The sequence below is a fragment of the Callorhinus ursinus genome, unplaced genomic scaffold (assembly GCF_003265705.2).
Source record: "Callorhinus ursinus isolate GAN/ISIS: 27379988/994484 unplaced genomic scaffold, GSC_fseal_2.0 scaffold13, whole genome shotgun sequence".
Classification (NCBI taxonomy): Eukaryota; Metazoa; Chordata; class Mammalia; order Carnivora; family Otariidae; genus Callorhinus; species Callorhinus ursinus.
In genome coordinates, this window is record NW_027397075.1 from 49951539 (window position 1) to 49961860 (window position 10322).

At 39.7% G+C, this 10322-nt stretch overlaps 1 long non-coding RNA gene across 1 annotated transcript in view; it reads left to right on the forward strand.

Moving 5' to 3' along the window:
• Nucleotides 1-7253, forward strand: part of LOC112828849 (uncharacterized) — a 28179-nt gene extending 20926 nt beyond the window's left edge. Inside the window, exons 2-3 of the long non-coding RNA XR_003209601.2 lie at nt 205-334; nt 6888-7253. This is a non-coding gene — a long non-coding RNA (uncharacterized lncRNA). The remainder of the gene's footprint in view (nt 1-204; nt 335-6887) is intronic.
• Nucleotides 7254-10322: the final 3069 nt, after the last annotated feature.

Sequence of the window (10322 nt, forward strand, 5' to 3'; positions counted from 1 at the left end):
TCTAAGATGTCTCATTTGGAAAAAGAGTTGAGGATTATTCTTCTGGCGCATCAGGTAGATACAAGAACAAGAGGGGCAGACAGGATGGGTCTGAGTTGCATCTTCTTTTTAGTTTATTTCCTGCTTGAAATGTATATGTTTTTGTGCGTTCAAGTTCTGAAATTTAGGACGATCCTGAAACTAGCGTCTCTTATTTTCCTGGAGGTCCCTAAATCAAGACTGTTTCCAACAATACAACCACTGGGCAGGGGCCCTGGGATAAAGGCTTTCTCTGCTATATTGAGAAAGAAATCGGCTACCACTTAGTCCCTGGAAAGCAAGACTTGTCCCTGAGGTAAGTGCATAATCAGAAGAGTGAAAGTATGAAAGCACTTAGGATTCTATAACTTTTGGAAATATGTATTTATTAGATTGTAAATGTGTTTATTATACAGATAAACATATGAATTAACCCCACTCAAAAATTACCTTCAAAACTAGAAGGATTTCTAAAAAGTAAGAGTAACATATATCATGGGCACCTGGGTGGCTCGGTTAAGCCTCTGCCTTCGACTCAGGTCCTGATTTTGGGGTCCTGGGATCGAGTCCTGCCTCGGGCTCCCTGCTCAGTGGGGAACCTGCTTCTCCCTCTCTCCCCCTCCCTGCCAGTTCTCTCTCTGTCTCTGTCTCTCTTTCAAATGAATAAATAAACTTTTTTTAAAAAAAGAGTAACATACATCACATATGTTAAAGTAAAATAACATTTCTTCATATTGATTATATAATCATTAGAAATAACATAAATAAATAGTTATTCTTGGTATATATTTACATATTTTAGTTTTTGGCTATGTCAGTCTCTAATACATGGATATTTTTCTGAAGAATAAAATTTTAAATATGACTTACTAACCAATTCTTTTCATAGGATTGATTGTGGTCTCCTTAAAAGCTACATTTTATGGTGATAAATTTAGAATTGTTGATAGCTTCAATTGACTTCTCTGTAGACAGTACTATTTTTAGTTGAGAAAACACCTCAGATATTGAGGTATTTGGTAAGCTCTGAGTAAATTCTGTTAGATGGAAGTTTGTGTGTGTGTGTGTGTGTGTGTTTAAGTTTGATAAATGCTGCCAAATCACCCTTACAAGCAGTTCTATAGGGTTACACTCTGACCAGCAAGGCATGAGAGCATTGCCAACACAGTATGTGAGTAAACTTTTTGATCTTTGCTCATCTGTTAGGTTAAAAAAAAAGCTATCTTAATGTAGTTGTACTTTGCATTTCTTCTATTATGAATAACCATAAGCATCATTTCATATATTTAAAATTAACATATATCTCCATTTCTGTGATCGTTTTGTTCATATCTTCTACATCTTTTTAAATCAGGTTGCTAGAAGGCGCCTGTGTGGCTCAGTGGTTTGGGCTCAGGTCATGATCCCAGAGTCTTGTGATCCAGCCCTACATCGGGCTCCCTGCTCAGCAGGGAGTCTGCTTCTCCCTCTACTCCTCCCCCCTGCTCATGATCTCTCTGTCTTTCAAATAAACAAAATTTTTTTTTAAAAAAAATCAGGTTGCTAGGCTTTTTCTTAAAATGGGAGATATTCTTTTTTTTTTAAAGATTTATTTATTTATTTGCGAGACAGAGATGGAACATACAGTGGGAGTGGGAGAGAGAGAGAAGCAGACTCCCTTCCTAGCAGGGAACCTGATGCGGGGCTTGATCCCAGGACCCTGGAGCCAAAGGCAGATGCTTAACCAACTGAGCCACCCAGGTGCCTCAGAATGGAAGATATTCTTAATTCCATTTTTAATATGCAAATGTATATTTTATGTCAAATATTTTCATATGTACTGTTTTTTTGCCTCCATTTCTTAAAAATATTTTTATAAAACCTATCAATAAATGATCTACAACATTTGAGGGCTATCTCCCTATAGTTCCATTCTAGCACAGAATGTAAGTTATTAGAAAAAAACAATAATAAAAACAAAACACAAGGAATCTCAACTAGAAGATTTTCCCCAGAGGTAAAGATGTTCCAAAGTATAATTATAGAATTTCAAAATTAAATGCTTTATACTTTTCATGTCCTATCATTTATTTATTTTTTTTCCTTTGCTTTTATGGGATTACATTTTATCATCTTTCTGGTTTCAAGATTTTCTTTCAATTATTAGAATTTCTTATGTATTTCAAAAGCTGAAGTTTGGTGTTCCATCAGCTGAAAATTTTGATTAAAGATTTGCATTTCTTTAAAACAAAATGCAACTCAATTTAGAGGACTGCTTTACAATAAGTTTCAATGCCATTGTTGGACCCTTGGATTGATCTACAAAATGTTCTTTAAAAATTAAAACATTTCTAAAATCTGATAATGACAGACAGCAAAGAGAAAAGCATGCCCTGCCATACTGAAACATTTTTTAAAGAAATTCAGCATGAATTTTGTCACAGAAGTTTATAATTTAGCTGGCTTTGAATACAGCTTCTATTTTGACAGAGGAATAGTAAAGTTTGTTTGGACACACTCATGAATAATATGTGCACTACAACCAATTCCAACTAGACTTCTGCTCCACAGGTTTCTCAATGTAATTAGAACAATTTTTTTTAACATTGATATTGGTCTCTACTAAAATTTATATCATACTGTCATTGTAAATGCAAGTAACTTTATCTTCAAGGTTGAGCGTTTTATCCAGATTTATAATAGCATTTACAATGCTGTTAAGTATTTTACCAAGACAGAATGAACTTCTGAAAGTTTTACTTTGATTTCATGAATTGGATTTGAAAGACATTATTGAAATAAACTGACTTTCTATTTGAAGAACCTTATGACACTAGTGTAAAACTGACATAATTTCTCAGTGAAGTTCTCTAGCTAATGGAGCCAATACTTTTAATAGCTATCATTCCACTTTCACACATTGACAAGAAGAACTTGGAATCAAGAGTGAAATTAATTTAGAAAAATACTCATTTGATCCAAATGAAAAGTCATGTTTTCCAGTGTTGTAAATGAACTTTCTGCAGCTATGTGTGTTACACTGACATCTTTTTTGAAGTAGATGCTGCTGTGTCTTCAGGATATCTGTGTCTTCAGGTAGATGGCAAAAGTCAACCCAAATTTTGTGCAGTTTACATCTTCATCACCAAGTTGGATTACATTTTTGTAATTCAGTATTTAATATTTCACTAAATGTACACTTTTTGAGGTCATTGCCTTGAAAAGGCCAAATAAAACAAAACCTTACTAAAATAAATACGTAATTGTAGATTTATATCGTATGATAAATAATAAAAACCACTGAATAAAAGTACTCAGACTATCCTCTCTATGATTTATGGTAGGACTGTCGAGTCTACATATCCTGCACATATTTCACATATTCCAAACCTATAATTCCTGACGATTCCTTCTGACCCACTGACAGGTAGTACATAGCTTCAAGCGATTCACAGGCTGTGCTGTTGATCATCCATCCTATCGGCCCGAGCACAAATGGCTGCTGTTACACGGAGTGGCCACCAGGGGCAGCAACGCTGAACACTTGGCCCATCACGGCGGGAGCAGAGGAGTTTAGCTGACCCTAGCTACCCCTCACCTGAACCCACTTCTTTTCATCAGTGAGTGCATGCTGTCCCCGAACGGAAGGGGTTAGTAGCATATGTCTGGAAAGGGAAAGGAAAAGCAGGTCATCTTTCAGATTTCACAATATGTTACTGAGAATTCTACGTGCTACATACTAACTACATACTGTTAGAAGAGACCCTGGCAGAAGCTAGAGGTACAAAGTAGAAATGACGGAACTCATCTGAGTTTATCTTAATGCTTTGTTAAAAAATGAAAAATCTAGGATATATGCTAAACTGTGCAGGCTCTGGGATGATGTAAACTGATGTAAACAGAGTGTTCCAAGCACACTAGGATGTATTTTCAACTGTAGAAGTTTAATAATCATGCAGTGGTGGAGATTAAATAAAGGGTTAGAAATTTAAAGAGTCATCATATCCACCCAAATTAATAATTAACAGAAAACTGAAAATATTAGACTAGTTAGAGTTGAATTCAGTGGTTCTCAGATTTTTTGTGTGTGTTCAGGATACAGGTTTGAATACTGAACAAGTGAGCAATAATTATGAAGCAAGGATTGGGACAGGAGGGCAGGGTTGCCTGGAGTCTATTAAGTCGTTTACAGATCCAGCCCTCTTCACTTGGTTGTCCTTCAGCTCTGTGTTACTTTTTATTTTTATTTATTTTTTTAAAGATTTTATTTATTTATTCAAGACAGAGAGAGAAAGCAGGAGCAGGAGGGAAGGGTAGAGGGAGAAGCGGACTCCCTGCTGAGCAGGAAGCCCGACATGGGACCCGATCCCAGAACCCTGGGATCAAAACCTGAGCCGAAGGCAGATGCTTAACCGACTGAGCCACGCAGGCACCCTCTGTGTTACTTTTTAAAGATTTTTTAAAAAGAATTTATTTTAGAGAAAGCATGAGCAGGGGGAGGGGCAGAAGAACAGGGAGAGAGAGAGAGAGTCTCAAGCAGACTCTGCACTGAGTGCAGAGCCAGACGTGGGGCTCGATCTCAGAACATAAGATCATAACCTGAGCTGAAATTAAGAGTAGGGTGCTTAACCGACTGAGCCACCCAGGTGCCCCCTGTGCTACTTTTCGAGCTCTGTTGCTTATTGCTTTGGCTATGCTTGTGCTTTCTTAAATACCCAGAAGGCAATGTTCTCACACTTCCCTGTCAATATGCAGTCTTCCTTTGGTGCTAGTGTGATATGAGCAGGGGCTCTTACCTATTGCTCTCCCGCAGGTGATCTTACCTCTTCCTGCACTTATGCCAAGGCTCCATCTGACATGCATTGTCCTAACATCATGCATATCCATTGTAGCAAAGGCACTCTTTATGAACAAAATGATTTTTTATGAACTCACTGATATACAGTGAGAAGAACCTATAATTTAGTCTCAGTTGATCGGAGCAATCCCAATTCTCATTCTCTTGCCTCCCTGTCCATCTAGCGCAAATTTACATAATTGGCATGGGACTTATATGCATCCAGTGGGAATCTATCCTTTCTCAGATGTCCACTTAACCTGCAGGGGTAAGGTAAACAGGTGATTTAAAGCTGGCACTACGATAGTTATCCCAGGAAAGACTTGCCTGATTCCTGATAATTCATAATCTCAGAGTTTTTCTATGCTTGTATTATTGTAGGTACCCGCAGTTTAGGAGAAGTTCTCTACACCCTTATCTTTTATAAGTGCTGGACCAAAGTCCCATAAAAGTGATTATGTGCATTCTTCATTCAACTTCCAACTTTCGTTTACCAAGTCACCTCAAGCTTGGGCACAACCAGAGGCAACCCATATATTGTCACAATTCTGCCACTTCATTCATGCATTCATCATTCAACATTCAGCATATATTAACTGTATACCTAACACTTGCCAGTTACAGTGCAGGTAGTACAAATGTAAATAAAACCCCATCCCTGGCCTCAGGGATTTTAGACTGGTGGTAGATGCAAGGAGGGAGGCAAACATTTTATAGAACGTGCCCATCGCTATAATTATGGAACATATAAGCTATAAAGGACAAATGGAGGAAAATGCCTAGATCTGTGGGGAAGTTTCTATGAGCTCTGCAAAGAGTGAATGAGTGTCTGAGTTGAGAATTTTGCCACTGTTGGGGGACTTGGAGGGGTAGATGGAAGGACATTGCAAGCATAAGTCAGTAGACATAATATGAAGCTATTTATATAAGCAGTGAGAGCCACTGCTGAGACTCCAACATGCTGTTTCCTGTATTTGGAGTACTCGTCTCTCTACAGCCCAGCCCTTGACTTGGCTCCTGCAATCTCATTTCTCAGGGGACTCCATCCAGTAGTCCTTTCATGACATATAAAGTCTGGTTTCGGTGTCTTTTTAATGTGCTTCCATTGCGTCCTGAAATTCTTGTAATAGTAAAAAAAACCTCAAATTTCCAGTTTCAAAAACGAGTTCCACCCATAAATTCTAAGTTCCCTGAAGACAGGGACTGGGAGACCATGTTGTTCGTGGACTGCCCTGCTACGTGGCACAGGCTGTGGTGTAGAAAAAGCTCTCAGTGAATTGAAAAAAAAAAAGGAATGAATAAAGAAACCATTGAGTCAGGCCATGTAAACGGAGAGGTAATTTTCTCCGACAGCTGATCAAGGTTCTCTTAGAACCCTACCAGCCACTGCTTCAATTTTTTTTATAGCTCTCTTTTCTCATGAAACTTGGTGCATGTTCTCCAGAGGACGTTTACGAGTATTTTTCCAATCTTGCTTGAGACAGCAAACTGAGACCTTTTCCCTCATAGGATCACATCAAAATTATAGCTTGAAAGTCTACAAATCAATGAGCACCCAATAGCAAAAGTAAGGGGAGGTAAGTTCACCCGCTGAGGGATTTCAGCCCATCAGACAGGATGGATGGACGAATGTTGACAGATGAAACAGTGGGAGAAGCTGTTCAGCTTGATCATGTGCTAGATGAGGCTGCAGTGCAGGTGAGACTGGCTTGCCGGTTAGAACCTGGGCACACTCGCAGCTTGCTCTTTGTAGGTAAGGAGGGTAGAAGGGGGCAGAGTAATTGCAAACAGGAAGATTCATCCAAGATGTATCTGTGGAAAGCTGTGCCAGGTGCACTCACCCTCCCCTCTCCTTTCCTGTTCACAAAATGGCAGGAATACTGGTATTACTCTCTAGGGAATAACCTAGAAGCCCTTCTCTAAAACTGAACGTTCTGGGGCAACCAAGCCTTCTTGGTTGCGAGTGGTGGCCCAGAGTAGAGTTTTCTTACACTGGCACCTGCAGAGCTCATGGTCTATGGGTTACCGACTTTCCCATTCTCATTCCGCATAGCCTGGAGGGAAACTGCTGGGGAAGGAGCCCACCCAAGTACAAAGACATCTGCCTTCCCCTCCGGAAAGAGGCCTGTTGGGAGAACATGCCTACAAGCTCGCAGTAAATGAAATCCATTCCATCCACTCAGAATAATCAGCCAACCCCTCAATTTCTCGATGTAAGAAATACACAAAGATCGCCAGAAATGAAGGAAACAAGAGCATGAATGATAATGGCCAAGATAATAAAGAATAGCTGATCCCAAAGGAGAGAGTGATTGCTCATGGACAAAAGAGAAAAGTATGCTCTGTGAAAGGAGCAATTAGGGGATATGATTGATCTCATGGGAATAAAAAACCAAGACCGGTAGTGGTCATCAACTAAGTACAAAATTTGTGTTCCTCCTTCCAAAATATATAGTTGTTGAGAGAAGCAGTTGTTGAACCAGGAACTATGTTTTATAGTACCACCCCCACTAACCCCCAGGTTGCATCTAGGTGAGACCAAATGACCATTTTCACTAAGGGAATGTGAGCAGAAGTGTTGTGTGACATTTGCATGTTGCATGTCTCAAAGCTGTTGAGAATCAACTTTACTTCCTTTCCCTCTTTCTTCTGTAATCAGGGGATTGGGTGATGGAAGAACCACAGTATGGAAGGATTCAGGATCCTTGAATCTTCCTGTGGGAAGGGGCTACCTGATGAACAGGGACACCTGGGTTTAAAGAGTTTCATGGGCATGAAGTAAATTGTGGGAAGCCATTCAAACTTGGGGGTTTATTTATTACAGCAGCAGGTAATGTCCCAACTAATACAACTGACAAGATTTAATTTTAAAAAATCAGTAGGAGGGTGGGATGATAGTTGAAGAAATCTCCTATAATCTCGAACAATTAGGGAGAGAAAAAGAAAACTTGAGAAGGTATAAGAGACATGAGGAATTGATCCAAAAGCTCTAAGCACTAAAAAGAGTTTCAAGAAGAGATAATATAGAAAACTGTAGAGAGAGAATGATCAAAGATGTACTAGAAAAAAAGTTCACAGAGCTAAAGCCTGAATTTTCAGACTGAAAGGGATCAATGAGGTTTGGCTAAGTCCAAACTTAAGATACATACATGCAAAATTTCAGAAGATTAAGGTTAAAAGGAAGACCTTAAAAGTCAATGCAGGAAACAACAGATTATACACAAGGGAAAAGAATTAGACTGGCTTTAGGTTTCTCAGCAGCATCATTGTATGCCAACAAGCAATAGAGCAATGACTTCAATATTTTGAGGAAGAACATTTTTCAACCTAGGTTTTAATCTGGACCTAGCCAACTCTCAATCACTTGTGAGGGTAAAACAAGGGTCTATCTAGACGTTCAAGAACTTAGAAAATCTACCTCTTTTGAACCCTCCCTAAGTTATTTAGCCCAACAAATTGAGAGAAAAATCAGGAAGGAGGGAATGTGGAATCCAGGAAACAGTGGGTGTGATGTGAGCTAAGAGAATCACAGAGAATCTAAAGATTGGAGCCCAGGTCTTCTTATTAGGGGAGATGGTTAATGTACGTATTGTTTAAGACTGTTCAAGTAGGATTTTCTGTCATTTGTATCTCAAAGTATCTAATTCTATACAGAGGCTTCCTCTAGAAATTAAAAATCATTGCCCTAAGGTAAGTCTGAGTACTTCAACTCTTTCTCCTCTCAGGCTGAGCAGTTATAGATCATTTGGTCCATACCTTCTGGAATTTGGGACCAGATATTTTTCACTATGGCTTTCTTGGTATCCTTAATTTCCTTTTTCCTGGGCTCAAATATCAATCCCAGGGTCCCTAACATTTCTCCCATGAAGCTTAGGAGTCTTCATGTAAGAAGTCCCACTGGACTATGCCATTTTCTGGACTTCCTCAGGTAGGTACACAGATTAGGCTCCTAGATTGACCCCTACTCTGTTTTTTCCAGAGCTTGCAAAACACTAGTCCCTCAGTGCTCCAGGATAAAAATGGTTCTGTGGGTAATGCTTCCTCCCATTCTCCTCTCTTGGAGAGTCAGGCAGTGCATTAGCATATTAACAGCGCAGAACCCTTGTAGTGAAGAAACCTGATTAACTTTGTTTAACGCAGTGTCTCCTAAACATAATTGACCACAGAACATTGCCTCCCCTTTTTTTCTATTAATATACTTTAACATTCCAAGGGACTAGGTTTTCTGAGGACGCATTTTGACCAATGCTGCTCCAGCAACAAAGCCAATCTGTAGAGTGGTATGTGAACCCATTGCTTGTTTTATCTGTGGTATGATTTTAGATTATAAGCTACTATATATGTCAACTCATTCTGCTCTGGATTGTATTTGGAAGAGGCAGCCATTCTGTAGGTCCCTGATCCAAGATCTCCTGCACCAAGACCCAGCGTCATTGCTACAGCTAAGCAAAGAGAAGGCTGCGGACCCATTCTGAGTTCTGGGTGTCTTGAATCTCTACTCGATGATGTATGAAGATGACATAAAATCACGTCAAGCAAATTCAAAAAGATAGAGTGGAAATTACATATATGCCATGAGAGCAAAAACAGATGGGATGACCAGAACAATATGTATGTAGAGGCTTAATAAATATTTTTGATGGTGACATGATGATGATTCAAAATAAAGAAGCTCAGATTCACAGGATCCCAAGGGGGTGGAGAGGGGCAGGGGCACGGAGACTCTGACAATGAGATAATTGACTGTGAGCTTGCTCTTGTGAGAGAATGAGCGCCTCGGCCTTGCCTTCTGGCAGCTCTCACACGAGCGGTCTGCAAAAGGACGGGGAGGGCGATGTGTACAACATCTGGTTAAATGGAGAAGATGTGACGCTCTGGTTTTGCTCATTCCTTTGAAGTGAAATTTTAAAAGGAAGTTAAATTAATTAAATTCAATAGGACTTTGCTGCTTTCCTTATAAATCAGGTATTTCCTGCTGTAACATTCACTGGGCACTAAACATTTACCACTTGGCTATTCATGTGTACCTGAAAGGCAGTGTGCGTTGTGGTTCTAACACAGACAGACTTGTTTTTGAATCCGGTTCCACTAATTGCATGCTATAATTAAACTAGTAATTGACTAGTCAGTTACCTTTTTGAACCTTAGAGCTCTTGACTGTAAAATGGGGCTAACGTTTTCCTCATAGTGCCAGTATGAGGATTAAATAAAATCATGCCTAGGGGTGCCTGGGTGGCTCAGTTGGTTAAGCATCTGCCTTCGGCTCAGGTCATAATCTCAGGGTCCTGGGATTGAGCCCCACATCAGGCTCCCTGCTCGGCGGGAAGCCTTCTTCCCCCTCTCCCACTCCCCCTGCTTGTGTTCCCTCTTGCGCTGTGTCTCTCTGTCAAATAAATAAATAAAATCTTTAAAAATAAATAAATAAATAAAGTCATGCCTATAAAGCTCTTAGTGCACTACCAGGCACATAGTCAGTACTAACCTGGTC